Raw genomic sequence first — 17,252 nt, 5'->3', positions numbered from 1 at the left:
AAAGAATACTGAACAAAAATTCTGCCACTCTTGCAAAAGATATATCATTTAATGAGGACTATTATCCAAAATATACAAAGAACTCTTAAAAACTCAGCAACAAGAAAGCAAACAACCCAATTACAAAATGACCCAAAAACCTTAACAGACACCTCACCAAAGAAGATACAAAGTGGAAAATAAATATGTGAAAAAATACTTCACATCATATGTAAACAGGAAAATGGAAAAGAAAACAAGATACCACTACAGACCTAGCAGAATGGCCAAAAACCATAACACTGACAACACCAAATGCTGGTGAGGATGTGGAGCAACAGGAATGCTCACTCATTGCTGGTGAGAATGTAAAATGGTGGACCCACTCTGGAAAATAGTTTAACAGTTTCTTAAAAAACTAAACATACCCTTAACATACAATCCAGCAATGGTGTTCTTTAATATTTTCCCAAAAGAGTTGAAAACATGTCAACACAAATACCTGCACATTGATGTAAAGAGCAGCTTTATTCATAATTGCCAAAATTTGGAAGCAACCAAGATGACCTTTAGTAGGTGAATGGATAAATAAACTGTAGTACATCCAGACAATGGAATATTATTCAGAGCTAAAAAGAAATGTGCTATCAAGTCATAAAGAGACAGGGAGGAGATGTAAATGTATATTACTCAGTGAAAGAAGCGAATCTGAAAAGACTACATACTGTATGATTCCAACTATATGACATCTTGGAAAGGGCAAAACTATGAACACAGTGAAAAGATCAGTAGTTGCCAAAAGTGAGGGGAAGGGAGGGATGAACAAGTAGGGTACAGCAGATTTTTAGGGCAATCCAAACCCATAGAAAGCACACCACTAAGAGTGAACGCTAATATAAACCATGGGCTTTGGGAGATTATGATATGTCTGTATGGATTAATCAATTGCAACGAATGTACCACTCTGGTGAGGAATGTACATGTGAGGGGAAGGTAGTACATGGGATATTTATATACCTTCCTCTCAATTTTGCTATAAATCTAAAACTGCTTTTCGAAAAAAGTAAAGTATTTTTCTTTAAAAAAAGGCTGCCACTTGTTTTGCATTTGATATGTTCATTTTTTGCCCAATGGTCTCCATTGTACAAAAAGTCACACTAAAAATATTAGCATTTATTAACTAGTTCATTTTTCACACTGCAAAGATGGATTAATTATCTACTATGTTCAGAACAACTTCCATTGTTTCATATATACAGAAATAAAGAATATGTCCTCTTTGGTCTCAGAAAGCTAGTGAAAGAAGAAGGCAAATGACTATCACATAAAACAAAATAAATTCTTCAGTACTTATATAAACTAAAATAAAATCACAATAAAGTATTGCAGGATTATCTCTGGAGAGAATGAGAAAAAGATAACAGAAAAGATGATATTCCAGCTCAGCCTAGAAGGCTAAATTAATTTTCATAGATGTATGGTAGGAAGAGAATTTCCAGTTAAAAAACAAATATGAGCAAAGGTATGAACATTTATAGTATGTTCACCAATAATGTTAAAGAGTCTAGGAAACCTGGGAAAGCACTAGGGAGAAATGTAAACATACACACACACACACCACACACACACTCCAAATGTATTTTCAGCCCCATTTCAGACCTACTGATTCAGAACCTACAAGAAGTTGGGTGAGACCCCAAAATCAGTATTTTCTAAATCTTCGTAGGTGATTCATTATACATTCACAAGTACAGAATACATAGAGGGATACAGTCGGTGTTATGGGCTAAATTGTGTTCCCCAAAATTCATACGTTAAAGCCCTAACTCCCAGGACTTTAGAATGTGACTATTTGAAAATGGGGCTTTGAAAGAGGTGTTAAGGTAATGAGACCATCAGGGTGGGCCCTAAAACAATCTGACTGGTGTCCATATAAGAAGAGGAAACTGAAATACACAGAGAGATACCAGGGGTGTGCATGCACAGAGAGAAGACTATGTAAGTACCTCGAGAAAAGATGGCCACATGCAAGCCAAAAAGAGAGGCCTCAGAAGAAAGCAAACATGCAGACACTTTGATCTTGGACTTCCAGCCTCCACAACCATGAGAAAATTCATTTCTGTTGTTTCACCTACCCAGTCTGCAGGACTTTGTTATGGTAGCACTAGCAAATACAGTAGTAACATGATCCAACCTATGATCCAACTCTGAGGCAGTATAGATGATAAAGTGGTTTAAAATATTCTGCTTGGCCGAGTCAAGGGTTAGGACTAGCGCAATGACAGCAAGGATGTGGGCGAAATGCATAGGTAGACACAACAGCCCTTGGTGACTTATTAATTCTGAAGAAAAGGATTCAGGAAAGTTGGAGAATTAAGGGTAATCTCCCCGATTATGAGCCTGTTTTGTACCCTGTATTTCATACACATCAAATTACCTACTATCCCTTAGATTGAGAAGCCACTAACCTAAATAGAAAATACAGAAAAAGCATGTTTGGAAATGAAATCAATGAAGTGGAAACCAGATAATGGAAATCAGAAAGAAGTCACGTGTAGAGATGAAGATCTTATGTGTATAGAAAGATTATTAAAGCCATAGGGTAAAGAGCACTGCCCACACTTCCAATTTCAGTACCAACATGTATAGAACTTGGAAGTCAGCACTCATGTCCTTATAATAATGAAACAAAACAGAGTAAAAACCAGTGACTTTCCTTGGACCCCCTCCCCCAACAGAACTGAAGTTGCAGGGCAAACTACCACCCTAAAATCTGGAGAGACAGGCAAATCCAGAGAGTCACAGCCAAGATCTACTTACCTGGAACAGAAGCTGCTGGAACCATAAAATGGTAGGAACTCTGAAATGGGAATTTTGACAAATTACTGGAGGCTGAGTATAGACTAAAATGAGAGTGAAAAACACCTAGGGCCATAGTCTTGGTAGGGAAGATACCCACAAATTTGGGTAATTACAAGACAACGACCACAAAATAACAAAGACAGAAGGGAAACTAAAGTACCAATGGATAGTAATAGTGGCTAATACTAACTGAGCATTTACTATGTGGCAGGTCTGTCCTAAAGGTTTCCATTTCCTAACCCTTACAACAAACCCATATGGCAGTGCATTTGTTTTCTATTTCTGCTATAACAAAATACCACAACTTTGGTATCAGAATACAAATTTATTATTTTGCAGTTTTGTAGGTCGGAAGTCTGACACTGTATGCATCATGTAAAAGCAAGGTATTGGCAGGGCTGCATCCCTTTCTGGAAGCTCTAGGAAAGAATCTATTCCCTTGCTTTCCTCAGTTTCTAGTGGCCACCCACATTCCTTGGCTCATGGCCCCCTTCCTCCATCTTCAAAGCCAGTGGAACTGTCTCTCTTTGAACATTCTTCCACAATCACATCTTCCGAACTCTCTGACTTCCTCTTCTGCTTCACGCTTCCACTTTTAAAGACCCTTGTGATTACATTGGGCCCACCAGGATAATCCAGCACAATTTCGTATTTTAAGGCCAGATGATTAATAATGTTAATTCCATCTGCAACCTTAATTTCCCTTTGCAATGTAACCTAACATGCACAGGTTTCAGGGATTAAGATATGGACACCATAGGTGGTGGTAGGGAAGACAGTATTCTGCCCACTGCAGACAGTTATAATTTGTATCTCAATTTTATGGATGAAGAAATGGAGGTATAAAGAGTATATGTGTTTGGCCCAAAGTCACATAGGTGATGGTGGTAGGTCTCAGATTTGAACTCAGGACAATGACTTCAAAGCCCATGTTCTTAACCATTAAGCCACAGGAAATGCAAGGTGCCAGTGAATTATTAGTTTAAGTTGTAAACACTAAAATTTGGACTGAGTAGGCAATGAAATGAATTCAGAATAATGCTGACTTCCATGATGTACCTTCTGCTTCTCAAATAACTTAATTGATGTTTATGATACCTCCAGTCACTTTCTAGCCTTTCTTTGGTCCCTGATTTTCTTTAAGCTTTAGCTCAAAAAAGCTAATGAAAAGAAAAACCCTACAAAAGAATAGCCAGGTGTTTTAGATGGTAAATGTTGGTATACAATACAAATGGAATTAATGATTTAAAATACTCAAATGTAACAAATACAGGCTCAGATAAGTTATGATTAGCATAGATCCATTTGATTTTGATAATGAAAAAAGAATCTCAAAATTATGCTCTGGCACAAAAGAGATATATGTATATAAACATGGAAGATGAATTATATGCGCTACTTCACAGTATTATGAAAGGAGAGAGGTATATTTTCTTTTCATCATCTCAACCTGTTAAAAGCTAGCTGGAAACAGGGGCTAAACCAGAGGACTAAGGCACAAGGCCAGTAAGAGTAAGAAAGACTCTGGAATTCACTAAAGTCTTCATGTAAGGCTGTTGGGTTTTTTGTTGTTGTTGACATTGTTGTTTTGTTTTTTACAATCTCTCATAAATGTTACAAGCAGGATGTGAATTTTCTGTAAATATGTAGGTGTGACATCAGCAAGATGGCAGAATAGGAAATCCCAGGCTTCACTTGGCTTCACTTCCCTCTACAGAAAGTCCAACAAGCAACAATCCAAAGACAAGAACACTTTTGTGAAAACTTACAAACTTGAGAAAGAAATGGAGACAGCTGAAAGAATAGGCCGCTGAATCAAACAAAAACCACGTTAGAAGAAGAACAATCTCACGTTGACCATATTGCCCCTCCTGCTTTCCCAAATCAGCACGGTGACGCACAGAGAGAGGATTTTTTTTTTTTTTTTTTTTTTTGAGACAGAGTCCCTCTCTGTTACCCTAGCTGAAGTACAGTGGCACAATCTCGGCTCACTGCAACCTCCACCTCCCAAGTTCAAGCAATTCTCCTGCCTCAGCCTCCTGAGTAGCTGGGATTACAGGCACACACCACCATGCCCAGCTAATTTTTGTATTTTTAGTAGAGACAGAGTTTCACCATATTTACCAGGATGGTCTTGATCTCCTGACCTCATGATCCACCCACATCGGCCCCCCAAAGTGCTGGAATTACAGGCTTGAGTCACTGTGCCCAACCAAGAGGATCTTTTTAACTGAGCCCATACAGTAAAAAAACAGAGTTTCTAGACATCTGGCTCCCCAGCATTCTGAGACACTTCCCAGAAAGTCCACTCCTGTCTGTCTGACCTCATAGGGAATACTGGCAGTAATGACATGGCTAGACCTCCTGGGGTTAGGTATAAACAAAGAAAGGAGGCAGAGCTCACAGGGACCAGTGTGCAAAATTTGGTGATGGCTCTATGTTCCTCCCAGTGGTGGTGCAAAATCAGAGACACCAGCCAATGGTACAGCTCACTTGCAAAGCCAAGCACACTGTTCACAGAAACATGATGAGAAGGTCAGCCTGGTTTGAGTCTTTAGATGGATAGCCTCCATATCTAGCCTCAGAGACCACCCCAATGCCTTACCCAGGAGGGAGATGTGGAGATGACCAACACAGGGCATTTCTGTGGATCATAGGGGTTCACAGGGTTTGGACCCAGAAGTCCAAAGAGTGGCTCGATCCAGACTCAGAGCCCACTCCAAGGCCCTACTCAGGAAGAGGCAATCCTCAACCATGCAGTTCTATGCCGCATAGCCTCCAGACCCCATCCATCCTGAGCAGCAACTCCACCTAAACTCAGAGTCCAGCCTGCAGCCCTGCATAACTGTTGAACCCAAAAAGTAGTACCACCCAGCCAGGAAATATACCCTACAACCTTGTCCAATGAGAAATTATAGCAGAGCCCAGTCAGTGGTCTCCCCCAGGCAGGGAAGCCTAGCCAGCAGCCCCATCAGACCTCAGAGCAAAGGCAGCAGCCCAGCCAACTATAGCAAGCTCTTCCTGCATGGGGTCATTACCACCTGAACCAATAAGAATCACACCCTAGACTAAGAAGTAAAGGCCAATCCCTGCCAAAGAATACCTGTAAAGACAAGAAGAGCAAACTGTTGAGGCCAGATGCAGTGGCTTATGCTTGTTATTCCAGCACTTTGGGAAGCCAAGGTAAGTAGATCACTTGAGCCCACAAGTTCAAGACCAGCCTGGACAACATGGTGAAACCCCATATTTACAAAAAATACAAAAAGTAGCCAGGCATGGTGGCACATACCTGTTGTCCCAACTACTCAGGAGGCTGAGGTGGGAGAATCTTATGAGCCCAGGAGGTGAAGGCTGCAGTGGGCTGTCATTATACCACTGCACTCAGAAGGAAGCTGTCTCTTCAAATGTGCAGACACCCATGAAAGAACACAAGGATTACAAATATAGACGGTCCCCAATTTATGATGGTTCAACTTACAACTATACAACCTTAGAACGTACTTATCAGGATATAACTCATTGTAAGTCAAGGAGCATCTGCACTTATGTGGTTCAACTTATAATTTTTTGACATTACAATTGGTTTATTGGTGTATTAAACACATTTCTTACAAAGTTTTCAAATTACTATGGGTTTAACAGGACATAAGCCCATTGTAAGTCAAAGAGCATCTGTAATCATCAAAAGAAGCTAACAAAGTTCCAATAACAGAAAAATGAAGATCTATAAAGTGGCAGAAAAAAAATCCAGAAGAATCCTTGTAAAGCAGTTCAGTGAACTACAAGAATATATGGATATAAAATTAAATGAAATTTGAAAAATAATACACAAAATTAGAATGTAGAAAAAGAAGTAGAAACAATAAAAAAACCCTAGAGATAAAGATTACAATGACTTAATTGAAAAGTACAATAGAAATCTTCAACAGCAGACTCAATTAAGCAGAAAAATCAGTGAGCTAAAGACAGAATATTTGAAATTATTCACCAGAGGAGAAAAAAGAAAAAAGAATGAAAAAGACGAAGAAAGCCTACAAGAATTATGTGACACAATCACAATCAAGGGAACTAACCTTCACATAATAGAAATTTCAGAAGATGAAGAGAGAGAAAAATGGCCAGAAAGTATATTTTAAAAGGAAATAGAAAAAAAATCCTAAAATTCATAGGGAATAAAAATAAAAATCACCAAGATGATCTTATACAAAACAAACAAAGCTGGAGGCATCATACTACCTGATATCAAACTATATTGCAAAGCCATTAAAAAATCATCGAAGAGAAAGGATACCTGCCTAAACAGGGTTTTAATGCAGATGAACATGCTGTATTCTGGGAAAAAAAAAAAAAAGCCACAAAGGACATTTACTAGTAAGGAAGAGAAGTGAGCACCAAGATTTAAGGTAGGAAGGGATAGGCTAACTCTACTGTTTTGTGCAAATTCAGTCAGGTTTATGGTCAGGATTGTTATCTATAAAGTTGCTAACCTCCAAGTCTTGATGGGAAAAGATAAACATCAGCTGCCAGTCTTTCGGCTTAAACAAGAACTATTTTTCTGGATTGGTTCCACTGATGCTTTTTCCCTGAGGTCAGAGAGTATCTTGCCAGTAAGGGAATGCCTTTTAAAATTATTTTCATATTAGATAATGCCCCTGGCCACCTAGAACCCTATGAGTTTAACATCAAAGATATCAAAGTGTTCTACTTGCCCCCAAACACAACATCTCTAACTATCCTCTACATCAGGGGATCATAAGGACCTTGAAGGCTCATTATACACAGTACTCTGTGGAAAGGATGTCAACGCTATGTTAGAGAACCCTGATAGAACATCATGAAAGTCTAGAAGGATTACACCATTGAAGACACCATCACTGTTATAGAAAAAGCTGTGAGCCATCAAGCCAACAATAAGTTCCTGCAGGAGAAAACTGTGCCCAGCTGTTGTGTATGACTTCACAGGATTTATGACAAAGCCAGTCAAGGAAATCATGAAAGTGATTGTGAATACAGTGGGAAAAAAGGTGGTGAGTGAAGATATCAAGATATGAATCTTGGAGAAATTCAAGAGCTAATAGACACTACACACCAGAGGAATTGACAGAAGACAACTTGACGGAATGCTTCTGAACCAGTGCCTTATGATGAGGAGGAGGATATAAAAGTACCAAAAAGCAAATTAACAACAGACAATCTGGCAGAACCGTTCTGATTATTTAAGACCACTTTGACTTCTTTTATGACATGAACGCTTCTATGATATGGGCACTGAAGCTAAAGCAAATAGCGGAAGAAAGACTGATACTGTATAGAAACATTTTAAGATAAACTTTACAACATTTTGCAAAAAAGAAAAGTAGCCATACAGAAATTATGATGTATTTCCAGAAAGTTACACCAAGTGGGCCTGCCTCTCCTCCCTCCCCTTCTACCTCCTCCACTTCTTCCACCTCAGCCACCTCTAAGACAGCAAGACCAACCCCTTCTCTTCCTCCTCCTCCTCCGCCTACTCAACATAAAGATGACAAGAATGAAGACCTTTATGATTATTCACTTCCACTTAATAAATAGTAAATATATTTTCTCTCCCTTATGATTTTCTCAATAAAATTTTCTTTTCTCTATCTTACTCTATTGTAAGCATATAGTATATATATTACATGTAACATACAAAATACGTGTTAATTGGCTGTTTATGTTACTCGTAAGACTTCCAGTCAACAGTTGGCTATTAGTAGTTAAGTTTTGGGGGAATCAAAAGTTATAATAGAATTTTCAAAAGTAGAGGGAGTCAGCACACCTAAGCCCCGCATTGCTCAAGGATGAACTGTATAAGGAACTCAAACAACTCAATAGCAAGAAAACAAGCAACCCGATTAAAAAATGGACAAAGAACCTGAATAGACAATTCTCAAAAGAACACATAAAAATGACCAACAGATATATTTAAAAATGCTCAACATCATTAATTATCAAAGAAAAGCAAATCAAAACTGCAATGAGATAATATCTCACCCCAGTTAGAATGGCTACTATGAAAAAGACAGAAAATAACAAGTGCACTAGGCACTGTGCCTCACTCTTGTAATCCAGCACTTTGGGAGGCCAAGGGGAATAGATTGCTTGAGCTCAGGAGTTTGAGACCAGTCTGGGCAACATGGCAAAACCCCATCTCTTCAAATATACAAAAATTAGCCAGGCACAGTGGCACACTTGTAGTCCCAGTTACCTAGGAGGCTGAGGAGGGAGGATGGCTTGATCTTGGGAGGCAGAGGTTGCAGTGAGCCGAGATCACACCCCTGTACTCCAGCCTGGACAAAAGAACCAGATCCTGCCACAAAAACAAAATTCTGGTGACAACGTGAAGTAAAGGAAACTCTTACGCATTGTTGATGGGAATGTAAATTCGTATAGCCATTACTGAAAACTTTATGGAGAGTCCTCAAAAAAACTAAAGATAGAACTATCATATGATCCAGCAGTCCCACTTCTAAGTACATATCCAAAGATTTGAAATAATTATATTAAAGAGATATATGCAATCCCATGTTCACTGCAGCACTATCCCATGTTCACTGCAGCACTATTCACAATAGCCAAATTATAGAATCAACCTAAGTCCATCAACAGATAAATGGATAAACAAAAGGTCGTATATATGCACAATGAAATACCATTCTGCCTTTAAAAATGAGGAAATTCTGTCATTTGTGACAACATGGATGAAGCTGCAGGACATTATGCTAAATGAAATAAGCCAGACATAGGCACAGAAAGACAAATACCACATGATCTCACTTCTATGTGGAATCTAAAACAACAGAACTAAGAAGTGTAGAGTAGAATGGTGCTGACTAAAGTCTGAGGAGTTGGGAAAAATGGGGAATGCCAAAGGGTTCAAAGTTTTAATTAAATAAGCGGAATATGTTTTTTGAGATTACGTTGTAACCATGATGACTATAGTTAATTATACTGTGTTGTATATTTCAAAATCGCTAAGAGAGCAAATTTCAAATATTTTCACCACAAAAATAAGTATTTAAGGTGATGGGTATGCTTATTAGCTTGATTTAATCATTCCACATTGTATGAAATGTTGTGTTATGACATATATCAACATTACTTTGTACCTCATAAATATATACAATCATAATTTGTCAATTTACAATAAAATAAAAAAGAACTTATTAATGCAAAAAAGGAAATATATATACACACATATACCCCATATATATTCCAATATATATCATGTACATGTATATTCATACATAATATAAATAATTATTTTTGATTAATAAAATATACTATTAAATGTTCCATATCCCTATTCACTCATAAATTATATTATTTAACCTCATTAGTTATACTATTCAAATCTTGCATATTACCATTTGACTTTGTCTATTTAATTTGTCATGAAAAACAACAGATCTAAGGTGTCCTACAAGTAGCTTTGCTTATTTTCTCATACTTCTGATCATTAGTTTTACATATTTTGAAGATATGCATTTTTAGATGTTTGATGCAAAAAAGAGTCACAACTACCTCTTCTTCCTTACAGAGGTTATCTTTTATCAGTACAAAATAACTCTGGGTCTAATATAATGGTCTTTGCTTTGAAATATACTTGGTTTCATTTTAATACTGATGTAGAATTCCAGGACCATAAGAGTTTCTGGTTTTCTTACCCTGGCTCACTATATTGGTGAATTTACATTTATGACTCTCTTGTGGTCTAACTGTCAGACTGAAGGCAGTGCCAGTGCTGGGCTTGTTTTCCATTTCCCAGCTGAGTTTTGCCCCATCCAATGGCTTACCTGTTAGGTACTTGGTAAACAGTAAAGGTAGCTGGATGGATTTAACTACGAGTCATGATGTCCATTATATTTTAAATGGTCTCTAACAATTAGAGGATCCAGCTCCAGATCCCCATCTTCATATTCAATACCCAAGTCAGAAAAATCTTCACATATGATAAATATAGATGTAGGCTACTATCTTGCTTTAAGTCAACCCCGTATTTGAAAGTCTGGATTTATTCAGATAATAAAACAAGGAGTGACTGTTCATTTTATAAAGGGATTATTTGCCTCATAAAAAATTTAATCATAACACTTTGATATTGTGGACTCCCCCACCGCATTGAAAGTGTCATTTGATTTACATAGATAGGCTCTATGCACAACCCTTCATGAACATCCCCATTGTAGATAGCATAATCGGTGCTAAGGATCCTTTCACATCACTGTCTGTCTCCGCAGAGATCTTGGCTCTTTTGGTGTTCAAATACCATCTGCTTTACTTTTACATTTCCGTGATATGATACGGTAAGGGAAGGAGGGGACACACTGCAGCAGGCCAAGGTTCCAAGGTAAGGCAAGGCTTCGATACAATGGACAAAGCAATGGACCCAAAGTCAGAAGGTTCTGAGTCCCTGCCAGCCACGGGATCTGAGCCATCTGAGCCATGAGACAAACTGCAGCCTCCTTCATGCCAGATTTTTAGTTTATAAAAGAAAGATAATAAGGCCTGGGTGCACCTACTTCCTAGGTTCTTATAACAATCAAATATAAAATTGCTTTTTAAATATAAGGTGCTATACGAATCTTTTCTCCAAGGAAGTCTAATACCACTGCATCAAGAGAACACTGCATTGATCTGCCTTTTTCTTTGTTAACACTGGTTTGTCATAGAATTACTTAAATTTTCTGGAAAATTTCTCCAAATCATTATCCTTTTCATTTTTATCTTACTTTCCCTGTTACTCTTTGCTTAGTTCAAAGTCTCCGAACACTTTCTCTGCAAAATGAGATCAAGCCCTCTGCCCAGCACCCACACCTCTGAACAATCTCCTGTTTGTCTCTTCCTGACAAACTGAATAAGATGAGAAATCAAAGCTTGTGATATCTTACCATTAAAGAAGTACAATTATTTGGAAGCGCCAGCTCAAATTTCTTTTCTGTATTTCATATCTGCCTATACCTGTGTCTTTGGAAACCACTGCTCTCTGCAACACTCCTGCCATTTCCTTATCTTTGTTCCTTTGAACCACTCTGGTCTGTATTTCTCTTTTTCAGTTTCTTCTGGCAGCTTATAATAACCCCCCATTGTTTGAGTCTCCAATCTTCTTTCCTTTACTGGCACTTACACAAGAATCAGAGTTCTCTAAGAACTCGCCTGAAATATAATGTAATGGTCATTAGATAAGTATGATGTATTTTTTAAGTGAGTTATTAAACTGATGTGTCTTTTTAGACCGAGACCCTATTGTAATGTTTGGCTGAGGTCTTGACTGTGTGACATCACAGCACAGCTACAGAAAAGACTATATCCTGGGATCTCCACCTGGATGTTCCACAGCTACCTCCGCTCACTCACCGTCTTTCTCCCGAAACTTCTTCCTCACCTTACATTTCTTACCCTCATTAGTGGCATCTCCACTCACCCAGTTAAGCAATTCCAAAACCTCAGATTATTTTTAAACATATTTCCCATATCCAGCTAGTCATTAATCCTGCTGTTTTCAAAAAGCCTCTCAAACCTATCTTAGTTTAGATCCTTATCCTATTTCATGAGAACTATGGCAATAGCATCTTCATTTTCCTGTGGCCTTCTGGCTCTTCATTCCCCAGTTCTTCTGAAACATTACTGTAGCTATTTTCTAAAGAAAATCCAATCATATCACTCCTCTGCTTAAAATTCAGCTTAAATATGCTGAAAACAGCCAGGTACAGTGGCTCATGCCTGTAATCCCTACACTGTGGGAGGCCAAGGCAGGCAGATAGCTTGCAGCCAGAAGGTCGAGATCAACCTGGCCCACATGGCAAAGCCCCGTCTCTACTAAAAATACAAAAATTAGCCAGGCTGTAGTGGCATGCGCCTGTAGTTCCAGCTATTTGGGAGGCGGAGGCAGGAGAATCACTCGAACCAGGAAGAGAAAGTTGCAGTGAGCTGAGATCTTGCCATGGCACTCCAGCCTGGGTGACAGAGAGAGGCCTTGTCTCAAAACAAAACAAAACAAAAATAATGCTGAAAAGGATTATCTAGACTGTGATAAAGTTTAAATAACATGACATTCAAGGACCATCAATGTCTGGCCCTAGCCTTACCAGACCTCCCTACCACAGCCACACTGAAATCCCATCTCCCGAAGAATGCCATGTTCATACTTGCGTCCTTTTCTTTGCTCTTGTTGTTCTCCATTCTTGGAATACCCTTCTCCCTCTGCTTGGTCTTCAGGCTTTGAAACACAGTTTGAAATTCACCTTCTCTGCAAAGTCTTCCTGAGCTCCAATCACACCTCTTTCCTGGAAGAGTGAGTGACCACTACTTCCACATTACCCTGTGGTGCAATTGTTTGCAGATGGGTCACTCTCCTATTTAAATTTGTTCTCATTCATCTTTATCCGGCACATAGTACACACTCAGTAAACAGTTATTGAAATTAATATGTTCTGAATAAAATAACTAAAGGAAAATTCCAGAGATCCAGATGTACACCCCTCCAGACACTTCACTGCATTAAAGAAAAGGGCCCAGGAATAAAGAGAAAGAACTAATAATGTGACTATAACAAACACATGAATGGGTTGTTTGTTTTTAAAAGTTAAGTGGTTTAGGGAGGGTAGGAGGAGAAAGTACATTTTAAAGCTCTAGCTTCAGGGCAAGTAATAAAAATTGTTGCTTTAATGTTTTTTTCATAATATTGTGAGCAATGGGAAGGTCTATTCCATCACACCAGCCTTTGGGGCAGAAAGTTTCAGCCTCCTGAGCTAAATCAAACTGGCATCAGCTCTTAGTTTTTCAGGCGGCCACAACTGGTCTCTGCTTTCCATGGGGCTAAACTTGGCTGACAAAAAAGAAACAAAATAATTTCCCACTTATTTTATGGGCCTCTCTTTTCCTCTTTTGCTCTCATCAATTAATTATAAGAGTTCTGGAAATCCATCCTGCATTCTTGTCTCTGGATTACACAGATGTAGGCATTGTTCTTTGTCTATACTAGGGATTGTTGGTCTTATAAAGAAGGAGGTTGGAAGGCAGTGTCTTACCAAGGGCACAAAGCTAGTCCAAGAAACAACACTGCTTGGCACTCATGGTTCAAAGCCCTTAAGTGCCATTCACTGATGACAACTCTTGATGCCACTCATTTTATATTCCCTAAATTGGTAAGTCTGAATACGTTTAAAATTAAGATGCATGGGCACCTAGGTCAAAGTATCAGAGTCTCCTAGAATCTCAATGGAATTCAATAATTTTCAAAATGATGAAACAACCAACTCCCTTATAATTCAGTCTTAATCATTTCACCCTGTACTCTCATTCTAAATTCAGTTACCCAAATAACGCAGGGTTTGTATATATGCTTGAACACACACAGAGACCACATTCTTCAAAGTCACACAGTCTTTCCTGACAAGATTGTCTTGTTTCTGGGAGAAACCCTGTTTCCATCTGCTTGAGTTCTAAGTCCTAACTGTCCCATTTTCCAAGTGCTGTTTCTAGTTAAGAAGGTCAAATAGGAATTACCATAGTATCTAGCTCTTAGGTATATAGTGACGATTAAATGGGGCAATATAAGTAAAAAGATTAAATATAACAGTGCCTGGTGTATGGTCAGTGCCCCATAAATATCAGCTTTGTAACATTCCATGCCTGTATGACACATGACCTCATAACTGGCTCTTTGGGTTGGCCCTTTTCACCAAGCAACATGTGTATCCCACTTCTCCTTATAAACTTGAATTAACTGAAGTAGGTAACATTAATTTCATTTTACTTAACACATTTGGAACTTTGTGTTTGTTAAATGTAGCATGCAAAAATATTTAAATACGTATGTATAATGACTTTTGAAGTGCCTTTAAAAAATCTCCAAGGTCCTTCCAGCTCCAAAATGTGATCCATGATAACTAATCTCAAATGCATGCAAAGAAATAGGGATGCAGTTCCCCGGATACACTGGGAATATATAGCATTGTCAGACTAGGTTGCACTGGAAACAAGTCAGACCCAGGACCAGGAGCCTGTGACAATGTAGAAGAAAATCTTGCCCTCCTTTCTCCCCACCAGCCTAGGATTTATTATACTTATCTTGAGCTCCCAGGCTTTCTTATTGCAGATGTGGAGAAGAAAGGAAATGAGTTGTAAATAGCAGAGAAGACAGCAGAGACAAAATGCTATGGAATCTCAAACAGAGGAGGTGAAGTAAGCAGAACTCCAGGAAATCATCGGTAATTTCACCTTCTAACCCTGATAAAAAAGAATCCCAAAGGTTTAACTCAGGAAGGGTCCCTAGCTAAACACCTTCATTTTGGAGATTAAGAAATTAAAACCTAAAGAGATCAAGTGGCAAGTCCAAGGTCATCCGGCTCTTCTGGAACCTGGGCCTGGAAACTAAGAACTGCTGCAGTGGCCAACTGTATTAAAGCTATGTGCTAAGCCTATGTGTTTACAAACAGATAAATGTCTCTCGGGGCCCTATGTAGCCTTCTTCAGTCACCTGCAAATCAGCCAGCACCTGTCTCAGGAAAACAGACAAGATTCTTAATAACTCTGAATTCAAAAGAAACGCCTGGTTTTACGAACAAGTCAGAGTCATATGGTTCTGCCTTTACAGTCACCCTTATCTTTAAGAAATGAATGAAATATTATAGTGACAATGATTCTTTAAATGTCCAAAGTAGAAGTGAACAAAACACAAGCAAGAAAAAACCTAGGCATATTTTGTTGTAAGCAAACACATAAAGCCAAGTCCACCAAAAATGGAAATACCAGGGGGCGTTTCTGGAGATTATTTTAACAGCATAGAATAGAACTCTTTTTAAGTGGTCCCAATCAGAATGCCTCCATTTGCAAAAGTGCAACATTTACACAACTTTTTGGAAAGCTATCAAAACCTACGAGTTGTAAGCCTGCATCTTCACTGCTTCCACTTCATGTATCTTTATTTTCACTCATGCACTGATTCATTCAGTTCAATCTCATATGCACTCACTGACTTACTCATTTGTTAATTCACTCAGTTCTATGGCGTAGGTACTCATCCAATTACTTATCGAGTAGCTCTGAGTCCTAAGTCAGATGGGACTTTGCCCTCATGGAACTTAGATTCTAGGAGAGTCTAGTAGCAGAAACTAGACGCATCAAAAGCGAAAGTACACAGTAAAATGCGAAAGGAACCCCAAAAGAACTGCATAAAGCATACTGGAGGCTCAGGGGGACCAGGAATGTTTGCAGATGCGGGATGAAGGGGGCGGCTTGGGGCTGAGCCCTGTTGCTGAGGGGAAGTAAAACCGTCTTGGGAAGGACGGCTGAGGGCCGTGCTCGCTGCTGTCCCGCAGCATCCTCCACCACCCCCACGTCACAGCTTCCCCATTTCTAGGCTCGGTGCCTCCAGTGTCACGAAGGGGCAGCCACAGGCTGCCAACCCGCCGCTCCCCAACCAGGTCCTCCCGTCACTCCCCCGAATGAGCGATGTTGGAAGTCCGTCCCCGTCTGCCCCCGCCCCTGGCCTGCTCCAGCGTCAGCCCGCCCGACCGCCACGGGTAGGAGCCAAGGCCTCGGTCCAGCCGCCCGCGGGCACTGCCAGGTCGGCTGCAAACGCACCTGATGGGGCGGCTCCTACGGCGGCGACGGAGGCGGCTCCCAGGACCGGGCTCGCGGCCTAGCCTTACGGTGGCGGCGGCCACACCCCTGACCAGGCTGGGGCCCTCCGCGCCGCCCCGTGACTGTAGCCCTGCCTGCCGCCCAGGCCGCGGACCGAGAGGCGGGGCAAAGACCTGACTCGGGGGCCGGGCACCACCTCCGGAACGCCTCGGGGGGTCTCACTCGCCCTCCGAGGGCGACCTTAGGGACACAGATCGGCCGGAAGGCTGCTCAGCTTCTGGGCTGTGGCTTCTGTTAGAAAATTGAGTGTCGCCCTGGGTCCGGAGCCCCTAGGCCTGACTCCTTCGTGCAGGGGCGTCTCCCTCAGACTGGGTGGTGCGCAGGCCAGGGCCGCGTGCTTTTCAGAAGCACAGCCTCAGGCAAGGCGGGCGGCAGGGGCCTGAGAAGGCGCATGGCTTGGCAGAAGGGTCCTGTGCTTCGATGGGTGCCCGTGCAGGTAGAGAAGGACCGGGCTGCGAAGCTGAAAGGAAAACGTGAAAGGTTTTTGTGTTTCTCTGAGCCTGAGTAAAGGCCATGCTTTCTGAGCTGCCAAACGCCTCCCAGAGGGAAGCGATTATTAAACCGTTTTCCCATCCTGCCAGGTGTAGGATTGTTAGGCGGTGATGATGGAAGGCAGAAGAGATGACCCGAACTGAGAGATCAGAAAGAGTCTTTTCTCTTTCGCTTGTGCCTTAATTATATGAGGGTGCCCAAGAAGAAAGGAGACTCATCTGATTACCTGGTGTGGCTTATCTCAACAAGTC

The 17,252-nt window shown here is 40.3% G+C and overlaps 1 protein-coding gene across 1 annotated transcript in view; it reads right to left on the bottom strand.

Moving 5' to 3' along the window:
- The window catches only part of CPQ (carboxypeptidase Q), a 528,839-nt gene extending 512,215 nt beyond the window's left edge, over positions 1 to 16,624 (bottom strand). Inside the window, exon 1 of the mRNA XM_025393809.1 lies at positions 16,450 to 16,624. The gene's annotated coding sequence lies outside the window, so the exon portion shown is untranslated. The remainder of the gene's footprint in view (positions 1 to 16,449) is intronic.
- Between the last annotated feature and the right edge of the window lie 628 nt (positions 16,625 to 17,252).

Source organism: Theropithecus gelada, chromosome 8, assembly GCF_003255815.1.
Source record: "Theropithecus gelada isolate Dixy chromosome 8, Tgel_1.0, whole genome shotgun sequence".
Lineage (NCBI taxonomy): Eukaryota > Metazoa > Chordata > Mammalia > Primates > Cercopithecidae > Theropithecus > Theropithecus gelada.
This window is presented reverse-complemented; position numbering and strand designations above follow the sequence as displayed.